Source organism: Macrobrachium nipponense, chromosome 31 (genome assembly GCF_015104395.2).
Source record: "Macrobrachium nipponense isolate FS-2020 chromosome 31, ASM1510439v2, whole genome shotgun sequence".
Lineage (NCBI taxonomy): Eukaryota > Metazoa > Arthropoda > Malacostraca > Decapoda > Palaemonidae > Macrobrachium > Macrobrachium nipponense.
The window spans coordinates 40,829,760-40,856,286 of record NC_061093.1 but is presented as its reverse complement, the minus strand read 5'-3'; the positions used below and the strand labels follow the sequence as shown (position 1 = coordinate 40,856,286).

The window sequence follows — 26,527 nt, the reverse complement described above, 5'->3', positions numbered from 1 at the left end:
TATCATTCAAAGTGGGAGTTTTTTTAGAAGGTGGTGCAAATCTAAGAAGTTTTGTCCTCCTCCACTACCTCTGTAGCGGAATTGCTGATTTCCTGCTGTTCCTGAGAGAAGAATCTCATCTATCTGTATCCACAATAAAGGGATACAGAAGTATGCTTTCGGCATCTTCAGGAATAGAGGATTAGATCTGGCAGATAACAAGGATCTCCACGATCTCATAAGATCCTTTGAGACTACGAAGTCTAAGGAACCGGTTCCTCCTAACTGGAACCTAGATGTAGTACTCAAGTTCCTGTCATCCGAAAGGTTCGAACCTCCTCATCTGGCGTCATTCGAGACATCACTAGGAAATGCTTATTCCTATTATCTTTAGCTACAGCAAAGAGAATTAGTGAATTACATGCTCTGGAGGATAGAGTAGGATTCAAGGGGACTCAGCTATTTGCTCGTTTAAACCTTGTTTTTAGCTAAAAACGAAAATCCCACGAATCCCTGGCCTAAGTCCTTCGAGGTTAAAGGCTTATAGGTCTCGTAGGCAGAAGCAGAGAGGTCTCTATGTCCTGTAAGAGCTCTAAAGTTCTACCTTCAGAGAAAACACCAGATGGGGGGCTCTAGACAAGGTCTTTGGTGCGCGTAAAAGATCCCACAAGACTGATGTCCAAGAATACTCTTGCATTCTTTGTGAGAAGCGTCATACAGACGCGCATAAGATCTGTCCTGACGAAGAGTTTCGACTGTTTGAGAGTGAAAGCTCATGAAGTGAGAGCAGTAGCGACATCTCTCTTGTTTCAAGAAGTATGTCACTTAAAAACATCTTGGATACGACATTTTGGAGATGCAACTCAGTATTTGCATCTCATTACTTGAGAGACGTTCGTGTGACCTATGAGAAATGTTTTTCTCTAGGTCCTTTCGTGTCTGCGGATACGATCCTGGTATGGGAGCCAACACCAATCCTTAAGTATATACTTACCTTCTTTTTAGATATGTTCTAGAGTCTCTTCTAACAAAAAGGGCTTGGTGTCGCACTGGCGGCCAGTCACTGTTGTTCAGTAAGAAACTCTTGTGATATCTTATTAGATGAGTATAAAAATTTTTTTTTAAATTTATGTATACATATGTGCGTATTGTGTTTTTTTTTTAGTTATGGTTGTTGTGAAGAGTTCGGGGGATAACTCGGAACAATTTTTTTTATTACTAACATGTGGTTAGGATCAGGTGGTCGGGATTGGTTGTATGCTCCTTCATAATGTATTGTCATATAAAGTGGATCAGCACCCATTGACAAAGTCCTTTCAGGCTCTGCGAGTAAGCGGATAAGACCCCATCGGCAGACCACAAGAACTCTTGGCCATAGATCATATATCTCGCTAAAGTTTCTTGAGGTGATGCAGACTACTGGGCAACACCCACGAAGTCTACCACCTATCAGGTAGGAACCAAGGTTTTATTTATACCTACAACATATGTTGTTTACCTGTCTATTCCAGAAGTAGCTGTCTCTTACCCTCCACCAAAGGGTGCCAATCAGCTATGTATATATCTGACAGGTAAGTTGATTGTATGAAAAATGATATTGTTATGATACAATAAAGTTTCATACGATACTTACCTGGCAGATATATACGATTATGGCCCACCCAGCCTCCCCGCAGGAGACAGGTGGAAGAGAGAAAATATGATAGAAAACGGGAATGGTTTCCTAGTCCTGCGCCCAGGGCAGGCCGGTAGATCACCTGACCTACCTGTAGCGAGTGGCGCAAATTTGAATTTCTGTCGGGGACGACGGAGTCTTAGCTAAGTATATCATCCGCCAGGTAAGTATGTATGAAACTTTATTGTATCATAACAATATCATGTTTTTAAAGAACTATACAGATTGTTTGTATGCAATGCTTTTGCATCATTTAGAAATTATAGTGCTTCAAAACAATACAATTATTTTACATTATTTTAATCTGCTTTAGCATCTAGAGGCTAACATAACCTAATGAGATTGCTTGAGTAAAAAAATTAATTTCATACTTAGGAAATTATAATTGCATCAGTGCAAATCCGTTGATTTACATTATATTAATCTGCAGTAGTAGTAATTACCAGACACTACCACAGATTAAGCCTATATAAAGTACAGTAGTTGGTTTGTCTATGAAAAATTAATTATATTTTCAGATATATACTTTTGTAATTCCTGAATTTTGTGTTTGTTCAAAAAAATTATTCATGCTGATGCTTCATAAAGGTACATTAGAAAAATATAGCCACATTATAATATAGTTTATCATGTGCCATTTTTTTTATAGTTTATTTTTGAAGTGAAACTTCTTTTTGTATTAAAAATGCTATCTGATAAATTTAAAACTTTCAACACTTTAATTACTCAAGATAGTGATATATACACATTCTGAGACAAGATGCCACTGCAATAAGTTTTAAAATAATCAGAAATGTTGGTGGGCACTTTGTAATTAATCATTTCCTTATTAGAAGTTTTAGGAAACAAAATTTATTCAGAAAAATTATGCACTTAATGACCTTTTCAGAATTGAAGTCTACATCAGGGCTGGAGATGCATGAACCCCAGATCCCCCAGTGCTTTCTGCTTCCCCTGTTCTTCTGTCTTGGGCTTTTTAATTCCTTATTTATTTAGAAATTTAGCTTTACAAAATCAAACAAGTTTTTAACTATTATTCGTTATGCTGTTGGTAAAATGACAATTTGTCCAAAATTGCATTTGTCCTAACTATATACAAACCTGAGGTCCTTTTACAATAGGAAGGTACTAGCGGCAGCTGGATAGGTCGTAAGCTTTCGACAAGGGGTTCGGTAGTTATCTGGCTTGTCCGACAGGCGCGCGCGCGCGACTGGGAGGTAAACAATCACTTTTGCTTTTGGCCCAAGCAAAAACTGCAGAGTGAGGGGGTGGCATGAGGTGGGACTATGTGTAAAGGACCTCAGGTTTGTATAGTTAGGAAAATGCAATTTTGGACACAATTGTCATTTGTTCCGACACGGCATACAAACCTTCGGTCCTTTTACAATAGGAGCTCACTTCTTGTGGGAGGAATCTGAGTCTTTTGTGAACAGACTGGTGTTTCGCCCAACCTTGGAATGCTCCCTGGTCGTAAGAGCAAGGGAGGGATCCAAGCCTCTGTCCGATTGATCGGGGTCTGCACCGCAGGATCAATGGTCAGACCTCTGGACCAAGTATTAAGAGAGAGGCAAGCGTATCTCTTCGTACCAGCAAACAAGAACAAGTTCCTATTTGCAAGAGGCAACATAAAGTTATGGATTGTCTCTTGTTGGCATCCACTCCCCCCCCTTGTGAGGAAGTGGTGGATATTCGCTCCCATCCCTAGTGAAAGGGATAGGATGGGGCTCTGTCGAGTAGCTCACCTTCATCTCGTCCTTATCCAGCAGGTGATGACCGTATCCCTCTACCCACAGGTAGAGGGGGAGAAAAAAGATAGGAAGAGAACGCGTCACTCTCTCATTCACTTATCTATTCTTACAGTCACACCAGGACTCGATGCTGTTCAGCCTGCTAGGGTCTGGGTTAGCTACACAACGTGTTAGCAGCCACCAGGGTCCCAAGGAAAACGATCCAAGGACCTGTGGGCAATATCCAAAAGGTAGAAGGAGGTCCCAGTGGTCTGGTTGTACCAGACCCTGCCTTCAGTACCTGCGCCACGGAGAAGTTCTTGTGTAATCGAGGGAGTGGTACTTCTAGGTCATCTTGGTGCTGACGAAGAGTCTTCAACACTCAGCCTGGGATGTCGAGTTTCTTCAGAAAGCGCGGTCGCACTTTCACAGGACAAAGCAGCATCTCCTTCGCATCGAAGGCGGTGGGGAAAGTCCATTAGGGAGGGATTGTGAAGGACTCTAACCGATCGTCAGGAACCTTTGAAGGGTTCTGATGTCTTCGCTACGAAGTCGGTACGAAACGAGCGTCATGGATCCCCATCCCCTGGATGCTTGACTTCGCAGGAAAAGTCATGCAATTACCTCAGAGGAAAAGAAGGGAATGGTCGTATGACCTATCCCTCTTCGACTTCGGTGATATCCTGTACCCATAACTGGTCTATCCGTCTGCAGCGAAGTGTCTCACATTCTCCTATCCCATGCAGTGAAGTTCTTCTCGTAGTGGATAGGACACCGACACTCAATGGTGGGTGTCGATGGTATGGGTACTGTGACAAGCCGTTAGGACGAAGAAAAGACTGTTATGGAACAACCGCTAAGTCCACAGCGAAGTTCGTACTGACTTGGGCGCTCTGACAGCTGCCGACTGACTGCGTTCTGTAGGAGGCAAAGTTGTCCAAGCACACGAGCAAGTCACGTGACCTTCGCCTTAAAAGGGTTATGCCAAGAGACTAAACAAATAACTTTTGTTCGTCACCGATGCCAGAAGGCGAGGTGATGATTCTCTTAAGGCATGTGCCCAACAGGCGAAAGTCAATTGCCTTCTAGTGACCGAGGTCCCTGATGGCAAGATATCTCATAGTATAGACTGATTCTCAGCTAAGGAGAAACAACACTATGTGTCGTTGAAGACGAAGGTGTACAGAAAATGCAAACCTATACGTCTTCACAGCTGAACCGAGAGAAGGATTCTCAAGATTCTGAACCTGTGCTACAAAGACTGAGAACGCTAACCGCTATTCATTGCTGTCCGGTGAGGATCGTAGTTGCAATAAAAGCGGAGCGCTTTTCAGTAATGAAGACACAGGGAAATACTCGCCTGAAGAACTGCTTCTCATGGGCTGAACATTTTGGAAGTAAGTGAGCTGTCAGGTCGGAGAGTAGGCGATGTCTTCTGACACATCTGTTAATTCGGGGTCGAACAATGAATAATTGCACACCTACGAATACGAGATATTTGAAGACAACTCAGATGTCTGCAAAAATCATTCGCATTATCGCGGTGCGATGCAGCGTGAGAACTAGTACAGAACTTCTGTTACCGTGCGGTAAACAGAAAGATGAAAGAGTCCAAGAGATATCTCTGTTGAAAATTCTCGCAATTTCGAAGGCGATGCACTCGAGCGTCACAGCAGTAGATGGTCCTTCATTATTGCGAGAATCCCCGTTAATCAGAGACCTAAGTCCATGATTGTTGGTAGAGATACGGTTCGGTAGTCAATCAAACCAGGGGAGAGAGAGACGTGACCGACCGTGCATCTCGGAGACCTAGCTGATACTGAGCTGCTATCAGGCAGTTCAATACGCAGTAGCTCTCGGTGACTCGTCATCTGAGTTGCCAGTTAATCCCTTCCACGAAGGAATGCGTTCGGCTAGAACCATCGAGGCATAAAGAATACGCTCGAGCAATTTATATTTAAACGAAACGGATTTTGGTAATACAAAAGCTGATTTGGTGTTGTCGTGACAATACCAAGTATCTAAAATCGAAACTGATAACTGCTGGGAGGTTGCAGGCAACCCCTAGTTGCAGTTCAATTAAGATACAATTCGTCTCGGTCACAAAACCGTAGAGTTAACTACGGTATGCGCCTACCCCCCGGACAATTCAACTGTTTAAAAGAATCATGTCGCGAGGGTAATATACGTAGTATATTTGTAGATTCTGTACCACGACCTCCATCCTAAATTCTTTTCCCCTCAAGGAATGAGAATAAGAATTGGAGATCGACCCGCCTTCGTTCTCTAGTCAAGAGAGTGAAGGAGAAGTCTTTCCCAAACCCAAAAGAAAGCTTCAATGGTGAACAGAATACCGAAGACGATAGTTCAAGCCAAACTGGAAGTTCCCGTCCGTTCTTCTCTATTCCAGGTTAATCGCCTACTGTGAGATACTCTTCTTTCAGCAGCAGTCTTCTTCCAAATGCTAGAAATTACAGGAATTCGAGCATAAGCGAGGTTCCCGATTATCGTGTAACAATTATCGGGGATTCTCGCTCACTTTGGACCGTGGTCTCGCCTAAGTGTTTGGAGATCTTAAAAAACTCGAACACTCTGAGTGGCGCTAGAAATTCCGTAGAATTCTAAGCACTCCTGCTGCAATAAACCCCCCAACCGAATTCGTCAAACGATATCGGTGGTGGTCCTCTCGATTCCCGTAGAAATCGAGAAAGGGGGCAGGATCCCTCCTCAACGACCGTGGGGGCTTACGTCAGGTGGACCCGAAGGTCCCCCCGGTAGCGCAGCCCCTAACGTGGGATCTTACAGAGAAATCTCTGTAGGATCCCTCCCCTTTCCCTCGTAGCCGTAAGGAGAGAGGGAGGGAAGGGGGAGGAATTGGATACTGGCTCGCCTTCCCAGCGGAACTAGCAGTTGGAAGAAGAAAGGAGCAGCCATCGCCTTACGGCGATGGCCTCTCAGAGCCTGGGAAAACGTATCGTCAGGAGAAAAACGTTTTCCCGAGGAGGGTTACGAACTCATACTGTAGGTAAGGGTCTGCCGCCACTGTGAACGTCGTCTGGGTGGGGCTGATCGACACCTGACAGGAGAGAGCCGATACCGTCCTCCGACTCATTCCAGTCCTCGTCGAGGTCGAAACCTCTCAGGAGGACCGAAGGGGTATTCAAATACGGTGTCCGAAGACACGTAGAAACGCCTCTGTCGCAGTAGAGGAGGTGAAGTAGCTTGTTCGACCGGCAGAACTGAGAGAGCCTTCTTGTCCGGAGACGAGAGACTACCTGGTTCAACACAGTCGGCAAGCTCCGATCGCGGCAGACCCACCGTCGATTTGGGTTCCCATCTCGGGCCCCAAAACGAGACGTGGCTCTGCTGGTGGGAGCGGCGATTCCTTCCCCGAGGTCGTTGTGCTGACGATCAGCGCCATAACCTCGGCAAAGTTCCTCTGGATCTCGGAAGTCACAGCATCTTCCGAGCATATTCCGAGTCAGAGCATATTCCGAGAACCTTCCTCCTAAGAAGGGGAACAGCGACAGCCCTCTCGGTCTTCTCCATCCACTTGCGCATACGTCCTGGCCGGTCCAAGAACCGTGCCTGGCACGTAGGGCGTCGTGGTGGGGATCATGAGGGGCGCACCCCTCACGATCACTCTCCAATACCTCGCTCCTCCCGGTGTAACCCGAGGAGGTTGAAGGTACGGGAGAGGCAGACCTGACGCTCCCTCCTCGCTTGCTGGCAGAACCAGCAGGCTTGGAGGGCTGCAGGCGATCGTCAACCCGCGGTGGCGATCGAGCTGCAGGCCTGGTCGAACCGTCTCGCTGTGGAGAACGGCTGGACTGAGCACAGCGGCCCCGATCTCGAGTGTCAGAAGAGCTGGTGCTGGTTGCCGTACCCGATCGCTCTCTGTTGGAGAGCGACGGTCAGGCGACCTGCAGGCTCCACTGTCACAGTGAGACCGGTGCTTGTCCTCACGGCACGTCACGTCGCTGGTTCCAGCCGTGGCTGGCACCGGCGAACGGGGGGGACTCTTCCCAGCCTCAGCCCGTGGCGGGTCGTGGACCGTCACGTCATCCCGCCGGGTAGCCAGCTGGTCGCGCGAGAGTGGTCTGGTGAGAGTCGCGTGAGCGCTGTCACCCAGTCTGGTTCCTGGCTGCACGGTCGCTGGTAGCGACCGTACACTCGGTACCTACCCGCGAACGAGAGGCCGAGACGAACCCTGATGCAGTGGCAGAACCACTGACACCAGGCGAGGACCAGTACCGTGTAGCCGTACCACCTCTAGTCCCCGTAGTCTTCTTCCTGCGGAAGAGACGGGCCACCCGCTCCCGAAGGAGCAGGAGGACCAGCGGAAGGAACCCTCCCGTCCCACCGAGGTGAGACGGGTCCCGAGAAGCTCCCGAGGGAGACTTCTTAGGAGGGAGGAGGCAACCTTCTTCTTCCTCGGCTGTGAAGCCTTAGAAGTCGAAGGGGAAGAGGGTGCGGCAGCCGACGACGATGATGAAGAAGATGCAAGTGGCGACGTTCCTCCTCTTCTTCTTGTCAGCTTCCTCAGACAGATGTAAGATCTGCCATCCAGGGCGGAGCCGGGCTGCTGTAGCCGAAGCCACAGGGCCCGGACGCACCTGTACAGACAGACCAAAGTCTGGGTAGTACCACCACGAACAGGGACGATGTCAGCAGGTATGGGCATCTCAGGAACAGCAGGCACAGCCAGCACGCATCGGCAGGGACAGCCAGCGCAGCAACGGCAAGGGACAGCCAGTGCAGCAAACTGCATGGACAGTCAGTACAGAATCGGCAGGTACGGCAGGCAGCACCGGAAACACAGGAGGTTGGAGCAGCAGCCAGCAACATCCTGGTACTGGCGGCAGGTCCAGGGGAGAGCTCTAGGGCAGCGGAAGTGTGGTCGCGGCAGCGCTGCAACCACGAGTGGCGGCGGCACGCCCCCCTCTCTGTACGGCGAACGGCACTCACAGCGGCTGTAGGCAAGACTGTTACCACGTGAGGCGAGTACACCAGGGTGAGGAGGGACGTTGTCACCTGGAGTCGATATCGTTGTCGTGGTCACCACTCCATGGGTGACCGCAGCAGGCCCCAGACATAGAACCGCCGCCCCTAGGACACTAGCACGCCCTGCCAATCGAAGGACGCCCATACCTCACCAAGGTTCCACCTCGTGGCAATAGCACCTGCGGGAAATAACGAGCGGAAGACCCCGAATACAATTGTCATCGGGCACCGAGCGCCCTCCCCCGCGCTCGACGGATCGGGCGAGGAGAAGAACCAGATAACCTCCCCCCCCCCCGAAGGGGAAAGGGCCATCTGTGGGAGCTGAGCGGGGGGGGGGGGGGGTGGGGGGGGGGGGGGGGGGATTCTCGTTCCCCACCCCCGCACAGCACCCATGTACCCAACAATAATAATAAGAGCCCGAGAGCAATCGTGCCCTCGGCACCGAATGCAAGGGCATAAGGATCAATTCCCTGACTGAGCGGAACTTGAACCAAAATAATATTGATGCAATCAATAATAAAAGGAATAACATGAAAAAGAATCTTGCATTACGATTCACTTCACAATGAATAAGGGCTCGGAGCGAGCGCATTTGCGCCCTCGGTACCGAGCGCAAGGGTAAAAGGATCCATTCCCGATTATGAACGGAAACCTTGATCCATAATGAATTGATGCAATCAAAATATATATGAAAAATGAAAAGAATACTGCGCTTGCGATTTCATTCAATACAAAATAAAAAAGGGAAGGATCAATTCCCGGGAAATAGCGGAAACATTGATCCAAGTAAATAATGCAATCTCAATAAAAATATGAAAATGAAAAAACAAAGAACTGCACTTGCGATTTCACTTCATTCAATAAAAAGGGGAAAGGATCAATTTCCGGGTAAGAGCGGAAACTGATCCAAAATGAGTATTGCTACAATCAAAATAAATATAGAACATGAAAAGAATACTGTACATGCGATTGCGATTCTTCCATACAGAATAAGTTTTCGTGCCGAGCGCATTCGCTCGGCAACGAGCATACAGGTCAAAAATATAAATGAAAAGGGCACTTACGATTTTCATCTACACATTTCCAACCAAAATATAAGCTCGGAGCGAGCGCTCTCCCGCCCTCGGCACCGGAGGCATACACAATACGAGGATCATTCCTGGGAAAAATGAATTCCCCCGCACTTACGCCCTTCAGTCCCAGGCACTCGGGTAATCGGAGGGCGTGGAAAAACCAAGATCCTTTAATTCACAATTGAATTCATGGAAATAAATATAAATGATTGTACTTACAATTCAGTTTCACTAGATAAATAGAAAAAGAAAACACAACCATCCGCGAAAGCAACGACGATGAAGCGGGGCAGAGAGCGATGATACACGTCTACGCGCCAGCAGGCCGAAAGCAAAAGTGATTTGTTTACCTCCCGGTCGCGCGGCTGCGCTGCTTGGCCTGTCGGACAAGCAGGTAACTACCGAACCCCTTGTTCGAAAGCTTACGACCTATCCAGCTGCCGCATAGTACCGTCCTATTGTAAAGGGGACCGAAGGTTGATGCCGTGTCGGAACAAACAGGTAATTTGTAGCATAGGATTTGGTAATTTTACATACTGCAGGGAAAAACATATATTTGTGTCAAAATATACCATTGTAAAAATTGGAAAAGTTTGTTTCATGTTCATGATAAGAGTTTCATTGTTATCTGATGTGTCATGCTCCACTTAAACTATGCATACTATACAGTTTCTGATGCTATGCATAGTAGACAGTTTCTGTATATAATTTTCAATTTTCTTGTTATTGTATGGCTGGGTAGGTGCTTTATATGTACAGTACGTGATAGTACTTTTATACTGTATTTTCCATGCTTTATTTTTTTACCTTTTGCTCTGTCTCCTCCCACATCACCCACTGTCAAAAGTAGCTGAATAAAATGAACTTGTAATGGCCTTGCTAAGACTAAAATTAGAAAGGCAATGCAGTATATAAAGTAATGGTTTCCATCAGTAGAAGTTGAAATTTTATCTTCTAAGTTTTCATTTTTGCCTATTGTATTTCTTTTCAGATATCTGTTAAAGAAGATCATAGTTTGGAGGAAAAGAATGTAAGCTTTTTAACAAAACTTATTGGTTCAGGAAACGAACCACCTTCATTCATTCACAGTCCCTACACTCTTAGGTAATTATATCACTTCTATAGATTAGCAGTTACTTTTGGCTACTACCTATATATTTCCATGTATACTAGTTAACTAATCAGAGTAACATGATTATATTCCTTTCTCAGATTTTGTATGGAATTGTTTTTCCTCTTTAGTTGATATATTATTTCAGTAATTATTTTATACTCAAATAGGATTACATGAGCTTCTGAGAATGCTGTACCTATTAGTATACATACATCAGTTGTCTTCCGTATTCAATGCACAGTTTTGTACATTAACTTCCCTGCCAGATATATACTTAGCTATAGTCTCCGACGTTCCCGACGGAATTTCAAATCTCGCGGCACACGCGACAGGTAGGTCAGGTGGTCTACCTTACCCGCCGCTGGGCGGCGGGTGTATGAAACCAATCTATCTCTCCAGCCAGATTTTTTCTGTCGCTTGAAGCGATAACAACTGTTGTCGTTTCATTCCGATAGATTCTTCATTTCTCGCTTGCCTGGAGATTGATTTGGACTTTTTGGTGACGTATTCGCTCTATTTTGGCTTGGCATACGCTGATTGTGGACTGTTATTGACTTTGCGCTGGATTTTCCTGTAGAATGTCTGATTTTGATTCTGTTTCAAAAACCTCCGTTTTGTTAGAGTATGTTTGACTGATGGATGTAAGGTGAGGTTACCGAAAGCTGCGGTTGACCCTCACACTATCTGTGTTAAATGTAGGGGGAATGAATGTTCGTTTAGTAACCCGTGTCAAGAATGTGAGGTTTTGAACAAAGATGAATATAAGGCTCTTTCTTCTATTAGGAAACTTAAAAGGGATAGGGTACGTAAAGCCTCTTCCAGGAGTTCGAGCAGGTCGAGAATGATGAGAATGAAACTAACATTAATGTAGTTTTAGAACCTTCCTCCCAGGTCTCAGCTCCTGCTCCCCGCACTGAAGCCATAGATTCGTCTTCGGAGGCGGCGGCCTCAAAAGCTTCCTTGTGTACTAAGGAAGACAAGACTCTTCGTACTGATCAAGTAAGAGTGTCAGTGATGATAAGTGCAGTGTACCCAGTGATGTGGAGGGTGCATCTGACCGGCTCCTTAGTGCCTCCAGGCCTAGACCTCTTCCAGACTCCCAGTTCCAGTGGAGGAGGAAAGTCGAAAGCCGCAGGAGGGCTAGGGAGAGCCCCCACCGGTCAGAGCGTCCCCTCGGCAGATCCTGAAGTTCGCTCCAGGCTGCCTTGGATCGTAAGAAGAAGGATATTCTTCGTCAGTGTTTTTCCGCCTGTTGAAGAGGGCTACGGAGGCTCCCTTCAGTACTTTAGCGTCCAGCCCAGAAGACTTTTCTGATGTAGCTTCCTTGCAAGCAAAGAAGCCTAGGAGATCCTGTGATCGCCCTCTTCTCTCCCGCTCCTCGCTCTGAGGTTTGCTTCGAAGAAGATCCTGTGGACTCACCTACTTGAGTGCTAGCGGGCCTACAAGCTCAGATCACAGCTTGGCGGACTCCTTGGCATCGAGATCCCGTAGAAGGAAGGATTTGTCTCTCCCTATCAGAGATCGAGGCGCTTTTCGTCGGAAGATCGCTCTCCTTGTAATTGGCGATCTCCTTCTTTTGAGGATGCTTCTACACATCGTAGGATTTCACAAGAGCACCACTCCCGTGGCTCCCTCTCGGAGGTGTCGAGGCGCCAATCGTCGGATAGGCGGCTCATTGGGATTATGAAGAATATTTCCCCAGATCGGATTCCTGCCTCAGGTAGACGCTCCGCCCTTCTGTTTCTCCTTCCTTCTAGAGTTCGTGCAAGAAGAGAGAGTCGCTCAGGTCAAGGAAGACTTATTTCGTCGTCTCCCGTCCGTCGTTCTTCTCCTCGCCTTCTCAGAGAACCTAGGGAATGCCCTTCTGAAAAGTAGGCGCGCTTCTCCTTCCGACTACTGTCGTCGGACGTCGGATACCGTGACTTGTAGGCGCTCAGCACTGGAGTTCGCTCCTCGCCTGTAAGACATTAAGAGTCTAGTAGGAGCCCTGCGCCTGGTAGGCGTCCTTCTTTTAGTAGCTGTTCTCCTGGAGAAAGGCGCCTTGAACCTCGTTTGCTTCGTTCTCCTAGTAGGCGCTCTTCGTTCTCGAGGCTCCCTACTCCTGATTGGTCCCCTCTGTTAGGCGCTCAGAGCCTTACAGACGTTCTCCCCTTGGTAAGGACCAAGATCTCGTCGAACGCCCTGTTCCGTTTAAAGCGCTCGGAGCATAGCAAGCCACTCTCCGCTTCGTAGGCATCAAGAGCCTCTCAAGCGCCCTGCTCCTGAGAGGCGCCCTAATCTTAGCAACGTTTCTCCGCTTGGTAGGCGCCAGGATTCCCCCTAAGCGCCCGTGACTGATAGGCGCTCGGCGCCTAGTAGCCGCTCGTCCTCACGATCGGCGCCAGGATTTTAGTAGGCGCTCTCCCTCTCGTAAGCTCCCTAGGGATAGACGTGGTCTTTCTAGGGAAGGGAGTCCTTCCTCTTTTGCTGTTAAGAGTTTGTCTTCGTTTAGGAAGGAATGCGAGATGAGACAATTTTCGATTTTCGGATAAGCGTCCTATTACAACTCGTCGTTCTCCTGTACGCCGCTCTCCTTTGGACTCTTCTCCTCAGTCAAGACGTTTGTCTCCTACATCGCACTGTACCCCAGCTAGGAAATCATCTAAGGATTCTCATAGGATCCTCACTCCTCGTTCTCCTCATCCTCGTTCTTCCTCTTCAAGAAGACCAGGAAGCCTCTGAGGAAGAAGCTAATACATCGGCAGCAGTTCTTCGTACAAGAAGATCACAGAGCTTCTCCTTCAGGAGTTCGGAGAGTCTTTGAGCCCTACTGCTCCTCCTTCTCCACACTCGTTGTTCTCCACAGCGAAAGCAACGAAAGGATCTTCGTGTGTGAGAATGAAACCGACTCCTTTCTATGAAGAAAGCGCTCAAGAGTTTTCGGTTCATGGATGCGAATTAAAGAAGCGGGGAAAACTATGTTTGCCTTTCCTCCGTCGAAGCTTTCCGGACGGACAGGATTTTGGTATGAGACAGGAGAACCCTTGGGACTGGGCCTTCCGTCTTCAGCTGACGCAGATTTTTCGGCACTAGTAGACGCCACTAGAAGATCAGCTTTGAATTCGGCCAAAACTACGTGGGCCATGAATGAGATAGATCACATTCTAAAAGGCATTTTTAGAGTCTTGGAAGTTTTCAACTTTCTCGATTGGTCCCTCGGAGTCCTAGCCAAGAAAACTCAGGACCGGGACCCGTTTTCTCCGGAGGATAAATCGGTGAGGGATGGGGCCAGCGAAATAGCTTCATTGTTTGGGGCAGGGGTCTTGAAGAAAAGATCAGATTTTGCTCCTTTTTAACAAAGTCTGTCTCGCATGCACAGAGATCGTCTTTGCTTTTTGCTCCTCTCTCTGCGCAGCTGTTTCCTAAACACCTGGTTCAAGACATATCGAAGGCTCTCTCTGCCAAAGCTACGCAGGACCTTCTAGCGCAGTCTGCAAGGAAGCCGCGTCCTGCCTTCCAGACTAAGACGAAGAAAGCAAAGCCGACCTCTCAGGAACCCTTCGAGGGGCTTCTACCTCTAGATCCTCTTCGTTCAGAGGTCGGAAACCAAATAGAAGAGGGAGGACTTTTACGAAGTCAATCAAACCCTCCCAAGTAAGACTCAAGTCCTTCAGACAACTGTAGCGCCAGGCTTTTACAGTTTGCAGGAGTCTGGGCCCAGAAAGACGCAGATGCCTGGACCCTGTCAATATTGAGGAAGGGCTACCTCATCCCGTTCTCTTCGAGGCCTCCCTTGACGAATACCCCGAGGGAGTTGACGGCCAGATACAGGGACCCCATCATGAATCAGGCCCTCCGACTAGCAGTAGATCAGATGCTGGAAAAGGAGGCGATCGAACTAGTGGCAGATCATCTTCGGCAGGCTTTTACAACCGCCTGTTCCTAGTTCCGAAATCCTCAGGGGAGATGGAGACCGGTGTTGGACGTAACCGCCTGAACTTCTTCGTCGAAAAGAAGAAGTTCACGATGGAGACCACTGCCTCGGTGTTAGCAGCACTCCGTCCAGGGGACTGGATGGTGTCCTTGGGCTTACAGGACGCTTACTTCCACGTACCAATCCATCCTTCCTCGAGGAAGTTTCTAAGATTCATGATGGTGGGGGGAAGAATTTTCCAATTCAGTGGCCCTGTGTTTTTGGCCTCTCGACGGCCCCCCAAGTCTTTAACGGCCATCATGAGAAATGTAGCACAATGGCTTCACCTAGAAGGGGTGAGGATTTCGCTCTACCATCGACGATTGGCTTATAAGGGCCAATTCCAGGATGCGTTGTCTGAAGGACTTGAAGAAAAACCCTGGATTTGACTTATTCCTTAGGACTTCTGGTCAATCTGCAGAAGTCAAGTCTGATTCCCGCTCAAGAGTGTGTTTATCTGGGGATCCAGATGAACTCTCTGAGTTTTCGGGCTTTTCCGTCACAGGAGAGGATAGCCCGGGGACTCGAAAAAGTAACAAAACCTTCTTAGGGAAAGAAGTATGCACAGTGAGGGAGTGGATGAGTCTGCTGGGGACGCTCTCCTCACTGGAGCAATTTGTTTCCCTAGGAAGGTTGCACCTGAGACCACTCCAATTCTTTCTTCATCGAATTGGAGTCGTCCTTCTCAGGATTTGAAGTTCTCCCTGTCAATTTCTCATCAAATCAAGAAGGAGGTAGCATGGTGGGCGGATCCCAACAAGTTCTCGCAGGGACTGTCTCTCAATCCCAGAACCCAACCTGGTGTTGTTCTCCGATGCGTCGGAAACAGGTTGGGGGGCGACTCTGGGAACCAAGGAGGTGTCAGGAACCTGGGTGGGGGACCAGTCTTCCTGCACATCAACAGGAAAGAACTAATAGCCGTGTGGCTTGCTCTGAAAGAGTTCGAGTCAGATGTGACAGGAGCAGTTGTGCAGATAAACTCGGACAACACCACGGCTCTGGCATACATCAGGAAACAGGGGGGGACGCATTCCTTCTCTCTGTACGAAACAGCAAGAGATCTTCTTCTGTGGTACAGAAGAAAGGGGGATAAAACTTCTCACCAGATTCGTGCAGGGAGAAAGGAAATGTAAGGACAGATCTCCTCAGCAGGAAAGATCAGGTCCTTCCCACAGAGTGGACTCTGCACCAAGATGTTTGCCAGAGCCTTTGGAAGTTGTGGGGCAGGCCTCACTTAGACCTGTTTGCAACTTCAAAGAACAAAAGACTGGATCTTTATTGCTCGCCCATCTTGGATCCAGGAGCAATAGGGATAGACGCTCTCCTACTCGATTGGAAAGGACTCGACGTATACGCGTTTCCCCCCTTCAAGATTCTGGGTTTTCACTTTAAAAAAGTTCGCAGAGTCAGATTCCGCGAGGATGACTTTGTAGCTCACTTTGGCCAGCACAAAGATTGGTTCACAGAGGGTGCTGGACAATGGCTGGTGGACTGTTCACCCATAAGATTGCTTCACCCCTAAGGAGCGATCTACTCAGACAGCCCCACTTCGACAGGTACCACAAAAACCTCCCCGCTCTCAGTCTGACTGGCTTCAGACTGTTCAGAAACTGGTCAGAGCGAAAGGCTTTTCGTCAGCGAGCTGCTAAGGCAATCGCTAGAGCTAGGAGGTCTCCACCTTACGAGTGTACCAGTCGAAGTGGGATGTCTTCAGAAGATAGTGCAAGAGGAATAACGTTTCCTCTTCCAGTACCCCATGTGAATCAGATTGCAGACTTCTTTTTATTCTTAAGACAAGAATGTAGCTTAGTCGTTTCGACGATTAAAGGCTATCGTAGCATGTTGGCGAATGTCTTCAGGCACAGGGGCTCAACTTATCGGAAGATAAGGACCTACATGACCTTATTAGGTCTTTTGATACAACGAAAATGCAGTCTCCTAAGGACACCTAGCTGGAATTTGGATCTTTAAGTCCTTCAATTCCTTGGGGTACCTCTAGGATTTGAACCCAACCCCCTAATTCAGCCTCATTCAGAGACCTTACTAGGAAGACTCTGTTTTTGATGGCTCTAGCTTCCACCAAAAGAGAGTGAGCTTCAGGCGATTGATGGTAATGTGGGTTTAAGGAGGACTCTCTCATTTGCTCTTTCCTTCCTGGTTTTCTTGCGAAGAATGAAAACAAACCATCAAGTCCATGGCCCAAGAACTTCGAGATTCGTGGGTTATCTTCTTTGGTAGGAGAAGAACCCGAGAGAACTCTTCCCAGTGAGAATGGTAAAATACTAACTTAGAAGAAAAGAGCAACTGAAAGCAAACCGAGAGGTCCTGTGGTGTTCAGTAAAAGACCCTACTCGTCCATTGTTCGCAAGAACGCATTGTCCTTCTTCTTGAGAAGCCTCATCAAAGAAGCACACGGATCTTGCAGAGAAGAACATCTTAGGCTTCTTAAAGTGAAAGCCCACGAAGTAAGAGCCCATAGCAACTTCTCTTGCTTTCAACAAGAATATGTCCGTGCGGAACCTGATGGAGAAACGTTCTGGAGATGTCAGTCAGTGTTCGCGAACCACTACTTACGTGATGTGAGAATCACTTACGAAAAATGCTTCGCCTTGGGCCCGTACGTATCTGCGGATTCAGTGCTGGGGCAGGGAGCTGGAACTCATCCTTTTTAGTAGTATAAATTTTTTCCCCTTATGTCTTGTGTTTGTTGTTGTTGGTTGCCTTAAAGAGGATGCATGAAGGCATCTCTTTAGGTCGTAATACTAATCTTTAGTAGTTTGGTTAGGTGGTCTGATGAGTGTGGCTCCTTGCAGTAGTAGTGGTTAAGACCTGTTAAGCTAGGGACGAACTCCCTTTAACAGGATCCGACTTGGATTCTACACAAAGGGATCATATATCCTAGTGGTAGATCCGAGAGTCTTTCAGCATCAGGTCACTTCCTAGCTGTAGCTCTCCAGGCAACGCAGACTCAGACAGTATCAATGAAGTCTTCTGCCTGAACAGGTAAGAACCAAGGTTATTTATATCCTACAACATCAGTTGTTTCTTATCTCTCCTTATTACTTTAGCTGTCTCTTACCCTCCACCAAGGGTGCCAATCAGCTAAGTATATATCTGGCAGGGAAGTTCATGTACAAAAATGATATTGTTAAACTACAATAAAGTTTTGTACATACTTACCTGGCAGATATATACGTCTAATGGCCCACCCAGCCTCCCCTCAGGAGACAGGTGGAAGAGAAAATCTGGCTGGAGAGATAGATTGGTTCATACACCCGCCACCCAGCGGCGGGTAAGGTAGACCACCTGACCTACCTGTCGCGTGTGCCACGAGATTTGAAATTCTGTCGGGAACGTCGGAGACTATAGCTAAGTATATATCTGCCAGGTAAGTATGTACAAAACTTTATTGTAGTTTAACAATATCATATTTGTTTTGAAGGCTTTTAAAGTGAGCTCGTGAATACCATATGAGAGCATTCTGTAGTTCACTTAATGAAACTTTTTTTTTTTTGATAAGATCCCTTTTTATTTATAATGCTAGTATATTATAGAGACTTAATGATTCATGTCAGAATCCTGTTGTGTATTTTGTGGCTGTTTTCTGTACCTACAATGGGTGAAAAAGGAATAACCCAATAATATAGTATATGACAGGTTGAATTATATTCATTCTGTATCCTCTTCCTTCCGTTTTGTTTGATTTACGTGCTAAAGCTGTGTTTTGATGTGAAAAATTATATTAATGAAAACATTTAAGTATAGTCTTGTCAGCTAATTTGACTATGGTAACTATTAAAGAATTCTTCAGAATAAAGTATAGTAAAGTTTAAATGATAAAAAGGAATTGGGTCATGATGACAGTAAACCCTTTTTCAGCTACTGATGAGTGTCTTTGTAAAGGAAGCAGATTTGATTCAGAGAAGTGATAAAGTAGTCACTGCAACTATGGCTGAATCCATCATTACTGGTCATGGTGTATGCCCAAGTTCATGGAATCTTCAATATCAAATAAGCCATCTTAGAAAAAATTGAATAAGTGATATACTTAGCCACACTTTCCTAGAGATTTATCATATTGACTTTTGTCATTTAATCTTATCATACCAGTATAATTCCTTACTTTTCATTGCTTTAATTTCATAAATTATTTCTAAGTTGTAAGAATAGGTGTTCAGTCTAACAAATGAAATGAAATAATGATCTTTCTTATGTTTGTTTCAGGGACTTGAAACCGTATATTATGAGAGATTATGAATCTGAACCTCTCAAACTTCGACTATTGCAAGAGATTATTAAATATCCAAATCGTAATGATGAAAACTGGACACCACCCCCTCGATACCCAATAGACTACTGTTATGTGACACCAAAACATATCCCAGCTATGAATCAAATGGCACGACATTTCTTTTGGCCAGGCATTGATTGTAAGTTTTAGATTTTGCATAGGGCATTTGTAAAAATTTTATGTGAATGTTAGCTAAGAGGGGTCTAGATATGTTGATTCATATATACTAGTAATTAATCGGTGTTTTTAAGGATTATAGATTCTGGTCTTGTTAAGGATATGAAATTTAAAAGGTGTCTTCTAATATTGACAGATGCCTGAACACCTAGTTACTATTTTTTATTAAGTATTTCAGCCAGTCCAGATTTATCACCTCTTAGTTACACATCTGGAAAACACCTTGTTACAGCAGAGACCGAATAGCTAAAAATGAGCAGATCAATAACCAGATGATAGGTAAAATGTTCTATTCCAGGGGAATCATCCTGTCTCTTATGAAAAGCGTTCCCTTCTTGAGTCTTATTTATCAGCAGCAGATGTGTATGTTGTTTGCATATGCAATTATAATATATCTTGTCATGTTGTTTGCATATGCAATTATAATATATCCTGTCATGTTGTTTGCATATGCAATTATGTTTTATCCTGTCATCTGCCTCATTCATATAATTTCTCTCAAATCACCTGGTATTCGAGTAACTTTTTTATAGTTATCCCCTCAGTTATTATAGCACTATTTCCATTTAATTATTGTTTGTGGTAAAGTATGATAGCAATATTTGTGTAACCTCAAGTTTTCTTTCTCATCAGCATGTTCTAGTAGCATTACCAGAGATGAATGTGGTTTTATTATAGACTACTGAAGCATCTCAGTTTTCTCTTTTTCTTCATCTTATTCCTCTTCACAGTTATAATCTTTTGAACGCATATGGTGATTCAGGGACACAAGTGAAGAAAGTGACAATAGGTCAGACTAGTCCAATGGTGAATGTTACAAATATCTTTGAACAAAAGAGAGAATTTGAATAAGATTAGGAAGATTAAGTTTTCTATACATAGAACACAATCCTCTCCCTCTTTTTTATCATCTGAAGGTCAGAAGAGAAGAAAAGAATACAATACTGTCCTCCTCTTCAAAGAGTGGGATTTCATGAGTGACAAGATTTACACTCAAGACTTTCCATGAATCCCTTCACCTTAAGGGCTTATGGTGTTAATTGTAGCTATTTTGGCACCGGCTCACCCCTGTTAAAGGTTTGGTATATCTACTTGTTATGTCTCCTGAAGAATCCCCCAGACATGGACCCAGCTCTTGCTTTAGCTCCACTTCAGTTAGTTTCACTGTATTATTCTGTGACACAACATTTTCTGCTTGATGATCTAGCATTCCATGAAATGGAGCATCTTTTTGCTGGTGGCTGCAGGTAGATTTTCTTTTTCTTTTAGGAAGAGAAGGATTTTCCAAAGATCAACACTACGAATGCTGTGCCTTTAAGGATAGGATCCTATTATTATTATTATTGTTATTATTATTATACTGAGATGTCACTGAATCACATTTCGAGATTGCAAGGGGTCTCTAGAAAGATTTGTTGTTACCAATATGAAAAAAAGATTATTGGGGCTTGAAAAAATTAAACCATCTCTACGAAGGTTAAAAAAGGAGCATGAGATGTTTGATTTATTGGTTTTGGCAAAATTATGAATAGTTAAGTAATATAGATTCAGCAGTTATTGCTAGTCGATGGAACTTTCGTCTCCCTCCTAAGGAGTCAGTGGGCATCATTAAAAATGTTAGGTGAACACAAAAACTTACCAAGCACTCTTGCACATCCCATGGAAACAAACTTATTCTTCCTACAAGCCCCCAGGCTCCTTAAGTACACACATCTAGGCCAAAGCTGGGGTTAGAAGGTGTGTTAGGACAAGTGAGATAAAGGACTACTTCTTGGTTGATATCCTGCCCACCTTTAGCAGTAGGTAGTTCATCTCATTTTACTGCCATTCATTGGTTTTAGTGGTGTCAATGACATTAAAAAAATGGTATTAATGAAATAGTAACTATATTTTACCTAATTTTCCTTTTAACAGTGTCTGAAGTTCTTCAATATCCAGATCACACTTGTGTGGTGCTGTACCGTCAACTGGTTATTGGATTTGGTATATTAGTGCCTGACACAAATTTCAATACAGCATACCTGTCCTTCCTTTTAGTTCATCCTGAGTGGCAGAGAGCTGGCATTGCTACTTTTGTATTGTACCATCTTATACAGGCAAGTACAAAGAAAATATTGTCTCCCCTCTACTATGTATTTTATGTTTTTGTGTTTCATAAAAAATGTTTCCTTGAAACCTAGTAAGTCATTCTATATTTTGTGGTCATTTTGTTATTCAATGTAGCATTCATTTGTATGGAAAAGCCATATCAGTAGGTAACTAATATGTTAAGCAAACTTTATTTGTGGAAGAGAGAAAAATCAAGAGCCTTGGTAAAAGAAGTATAAAATACAAACAAGCTTAACCAATAAATAAAAGTAAAAAAATGGGAAAAAGAAAAATAGTCAATGAGTAAAAGCAAATTGTGGGCTCTCTAGGCTCTAATGGGGCTCAGGCAAAGAAATTTTAAAATGAGGTCAAAGTCAGTACAAGGGAAGCTGAAGAATTGCAGATTTAATCCAGAAAGATTTTCTGTTAATTAGTAGTTTGTATGATATGTTCTATATTACTGAAACAAGGAGGAATTATATAAGTATTTAACAAGTACATGTTCATAATTTCTTCAGAATGAAAAGCAAAACATAAAAAAAGTCAATGTACTTAACTTGAATAATTTTTGTCTTATGTTCTTATGTGTTCACTCTATATACTATTTTCTCTTAGTTATTTGTATTATAAGAAGAGGAATTTCTTTTAGGTGTTTTTTATTCACTGACACTTTTAACTTAAGAAATGCAAAGCCTTGTACATTGAATTCTGACACTTCAAATATCAAAATTTCATCCTAATAAGAAAAAGGTTATTGTTAAGGTAGCAGTGGCAGATCTAGAAATCTTTCATAGGGGGCCCCACTTAAGATGTATGTATATATATAATATACTATACATACTTATTATTTTCTGTCTGGATTCTGTGACTACAGTGAGAAATCCAATGTATTAATAGGTATAAATAAGGCATACTTATACTAATATAGCTAATTGAAAGTAAATAATTATTATGTTCTATTTTCAGACATGTATGGGGAAGGACATAACTCTTCATGTGTCTGTTGCAAACCCAGCTTTAATTCTGTATCAAAAGTTTGGCTTCAAAGTTGAAGAGTTCTTGTTAGATTTTTATAGATGAAATAAATTCATACCTTGAGGATAGTAATGACTGTAAGCATGCCATGTTTTTACGTTTAAGTAGATAGTGTGTTGTAATATATTAATTCTTACATATACAGTACCTTGAAATCATTATGCAGTGTGAAAATCTTCTTCTTCAGCTATGTAAAGCAAAGACAGCATTTATGAAGTACAGAATTATCAGATATTACTGTTTCCAGTCATTTTTCATTTGTGTGATGGTGTATTATCCTCGGTTTGTTATTTGTATTTGCAGTACACTGTATACTGCAAATCAGTCATGTATTTGGGTTTTTTATTACAGCAGAAAACTGTAATGATTAAAGAAAAAAAATACAATTTGCGAACCATGAATTTCTTCCTTCTAGTCATACATGTAACTTGAAAATTTCATATGGCTCTTCACAATGTTAAAATTTAGATAACCGTCTTCTGAAAATCATTGAGCCACAAGGAGCACCCATGCATGTGTCTATCTTGATACAGATAACTGCTATAGATACTTTCAGCTTTATACTCTTTTGTTAATAAATATCAAAACTAGTGTCTGATTTATTAATTTTCCTGTTGTGTATTTGGATGAATCAGATTGTTTTTTTTTAGGGCATTTTGTGAATGGTTAGGTAAAAAAATAGAGAAGCTTGGCTAACAGAATTAAGAGAAGTGTAGCAGATATGCAATATCTTCAAATGATTGAGGAAATATTGTACTTATAATGATGTATGCATTGTCAGGCTTACAGTTGTATATGTATATATATATATATATATATATATATATATATATATATACTATATATATATATATATATATATATATATATATATAGATATATATATATATATATATATATATATATACAGTAGTACCTCGAGATACGAAAATTAATCCGTTCCGAGGCGCCTTTCGTATCTTGAGGTTTTCGTTATCTTGGACCACATTTTACATGTAAAATGGCTAATCCGTTCCAAGCCCTCCAAAAACACCCCAGTAAATTTCATAATAAAGGTAAATTGACCTATAAACAATGAAATACTACAACAATTTTGAACCCATTCAATACGTAACTTAATAATAAAAAGGCAAAAACCTGTAAAATAAAGTGGGTATATTAGTGTACAAGAAATATTATTACTGTAACGTAAAATGTGGAAGCTTACCTTTCGAGTGAGGCTATCTCCGAAAGTGGCGGCAGAGGAGGAGGAGGACAAAACGGCAGATACGTACACTTAACTTTACGAAACACATAAAAAAATGTCAGAAAAACAAAATAAACTTTACAAAACGCATTAACAAAACTGTAACACTTAACTTTACAAAAAACTTAAAATAAAATTTATTTTGTCTTTTTTGATTTTTACATTTCTTTTTACTTTTTATACTTTACGTAATTTCAATTTCTTCACCACCGAATGGATGCCAGTCCGTTTACGGAATTTTTCGAACCACCCATGAGAAGCCTTGAACTACTGGGGTTGCCATTGATGTCCCCTCTCCGCCGTCGTCTTCGGCTTGGGCAATCAAATCGCCGAAAATAGCGCTGGCCTTCTGGCAGATTGCCATCTCAGTTATCGTATCGCCATCGATTTCTTTGTCCTCGATCCAAGAAGCAGCCTTTCCATTTCATTATGCACATGGCTCCTCTTGTTGGACAAAATAGTTCACGCCCTTGGAAGGTGTAGCTGCTTTGATGGCTTCCTTCTGCTTAAGGATGGTGCCTATCATCGACGGATTTCGGCGTATTCCTTAGCGATCACACTCAACCGCAAGCCAGCTTCATACTTTGTTTTTTATTATCTCCATTTTTGTCTCCATAGAAAGCATTCTCTTCTTTCTGTGAACTTCAGCAACTTTCTTGGGAACCCATGACTAATATGTACTGTACGTAATTAAGTTACGTATTGTAGAACGTATACTAATTAGGTTCTCACAACACGATAAGTAGCACAACGAAATCACTAACGAAATCGTTGGACCAAACGAATGCCGCATGTGTACGATAAAGCTTCGGTGCGAAGTGGCCGAGCGAAGGCACGCCACCCACGTAAGATTGCATGATGGGAGGGATGCTGTCCAATAGGAGAGAAGGATCTCATGCTTGGCTAGCATCAGGAACCAATGGGAGAGCAGGAGGATGGTGGTGAGTCTACTAGAACTAAAGATGGCGGCGCGCGGCGCGAGTTTCAAAATTGTTATCGGGCGAATCTCGGACTTTCAGAAACCTTTCATATCTTGAAAACTTTTCGTATGTAGAGCAGTAAAATTTTTTGTGTCAGCTTTGGTATCTCGAGTTTATCGTAAGTTGAGCCTTTCGTATATTATATATATATATTTGACCATCTTCCCTTTGAATATACACTATAGTGATCTAAGAGTAGTTATTTCATTTTTAAGATTTCTTCCACTAACTCTTCCAGGATAATAAGGTGAAAGCAACAAGTAGGTCGCAAGGATATTATAGTATGAATTTATTACACTCAGGATTTAGGACCAGGTAGTAGCCTTCACTGCAGGCTCCCCAAGTGTCAGATATTTGTTCCGATACGTAATACAAACCATCAGTCCTTTAACAATAGGAAGTAGCTAGCGGCAGCTGGAACAGTCGTAAGCTTCGAACAAGGGGAGAATGGTAGTTAACTGCTTGTCGGTGTGCGACTGGGAGGTAAACAAACCACTTTTGCTTTCGGCCGTGGTGTGACAAGACGTTGTTCGTCATCGCTCTGCCCGCTATTGTCGTATGCTTTGGTTTTGTATCAGCCCTCTTTCTGGTTTGTCTGGGTAGTGGAATGAATTGTAAGTACTGTACTTTCATTTCTTTATTACTTAATTATTCCAAGAATATGGATCAAGAGATGGAGCTTTCGCCGCGCCCCCCAGTCGCCCGTAGAGTGTTGTCACGGGCTGGAGGGGCGTAAGTTGCGGCGGATTTCGCTCCTTCGTGATGTAGATCCACATGAATTGTGTACACGGTGTCAGGGGCGAGAATGCTCCCAAGCCGAACCTTGTGTCACCTGTGTTAATTGGTCCGAGGGCGCAGTGGGTTCTGTACGAGGGCAGGAAGAGACGTAGGCCTACAAAGGAGTCGTCGAAAGCTCTCCAGCGACTCCTTTGGTAACGGATACCTCGTTCTTCCTTCTTGCCCATGGTCAGCCCCTTACGATTTGCGCCTTCCCCTGCGGGGGTGGGGGGGGTAGCGGAGTCCTTCTCCTCACTTGATCCGTCGAGTGTGGAGGAAGGGCGCTCGCTACCCGGATGTGCAATTGTACTCGGGGTCTTCCGTCCGCTCTGGGTGGGGTTCGTCTTCCCCCAAAGCGCGAGGGAACCCCTCTAACTAACCCAACTGTTGCTTCCGCAGGTGTGCCTCCAGTGAGGACGACCTGGGACAGGTGTGGGAGTCGCTGGGATTGCAGGGGGTGCCGAGCATCCAGGGGCTAATCCAGCGGTTGGCGGGGTCGGCAGTGGTCACGCATGGTGTGGTGACCACTACTACTACAACTATTACGACTCCAGGGTATGCTGTCCCTCCGCACTTGTCTACACGCCACATGCGACGACCGTGACACCGATAGTCGCGATCCAAAGGCCTCTCGCTGCCGTGCCAAGGAGGGGCGTCCCACCTCCACCTGGGTTCTTTGTGTTGCTGACCCCGGACTTCCGCTGCCCTAAAAGCTTCTCCTTTAGACTTGCCGAACCTGTACCGAGGAATGCAGGTAGCTGCCAACAAGACGTTTGGCTCTCCTGACGCTGCTGCCGTACTTGCCGTACCTGTTGCTGTGCCAGCCGCTCATGCTGCTCCCGTTGTTCCAGTCGCTGACGCTCCTGTTGTTCCTGCTGTTCCTGCTCCTGTTCCTGTCGTCTTTCCTGCTCGTGGTGGTGCTGCTCCAGGCTCAGGTCTTCCGGACAGGTGCAGTCGGGCACCTGTTGCTTCGGCAACTGCCCCGGCTCCGTCCTGGATGGAAGACCTGACGTCGGTCCTGTGAAGCCCCTGACGAAGAAGAAGAAGAAGAGGAAGGGGTTGTCCATCGTCGTCGTCTTCATCGTCTTCATCGTCTTCTTCGTCGTCTGCTGCCTCCTGCTTACCCCTTCGACTTTCTAAGGCTGCCAAGCCGAAGAAGAAGAAGGTTGCCTCCTCCCCCCTAAGAAGGCTCCTTCGGGACCTTCTAAGGGCCCGTCTCGCTCCGGCGATTCGGGGGGCTCTTCTGCTCTGGTCCTCCTGTTCCCTCGGGAGTAACAGCTTCGGCTGGTACTTCTTCGCCTGGTGTTAGCGGTTCTGCCGCTAAACCAGGATCCGGCTCGGCTTCTCGTTCGCGAGAAGTACCGAGTGCACGGTCGCCTGCGGGAAACCGTGCAGCCAAGGTCTCGACG

At 44.7% G+C, this 26,527-nt stretch overlaps 1 long non-coding RNA gene and 1 pseudogene across 1 annotated transcript in view; one reads left to right on the top strand and one right to left on the bottom strand.

The window, feature by feature from the left end:
* LOC135206909 (cysteine-rich protein 2-binding protein-like) overlaps positions 1-22,660 on the top strand; it is a 147,321-nt pseudogene extending 124,661 nt beyond the window's left edge.
* Positions 1-26,527, bottom strand: part of LOC135206912 (uncharacterized) — a 377,133-nt gene that overhangs the window by 268,498 nt on the left and 82,108 nt on the right. The window lies entirely within an intron of this gene.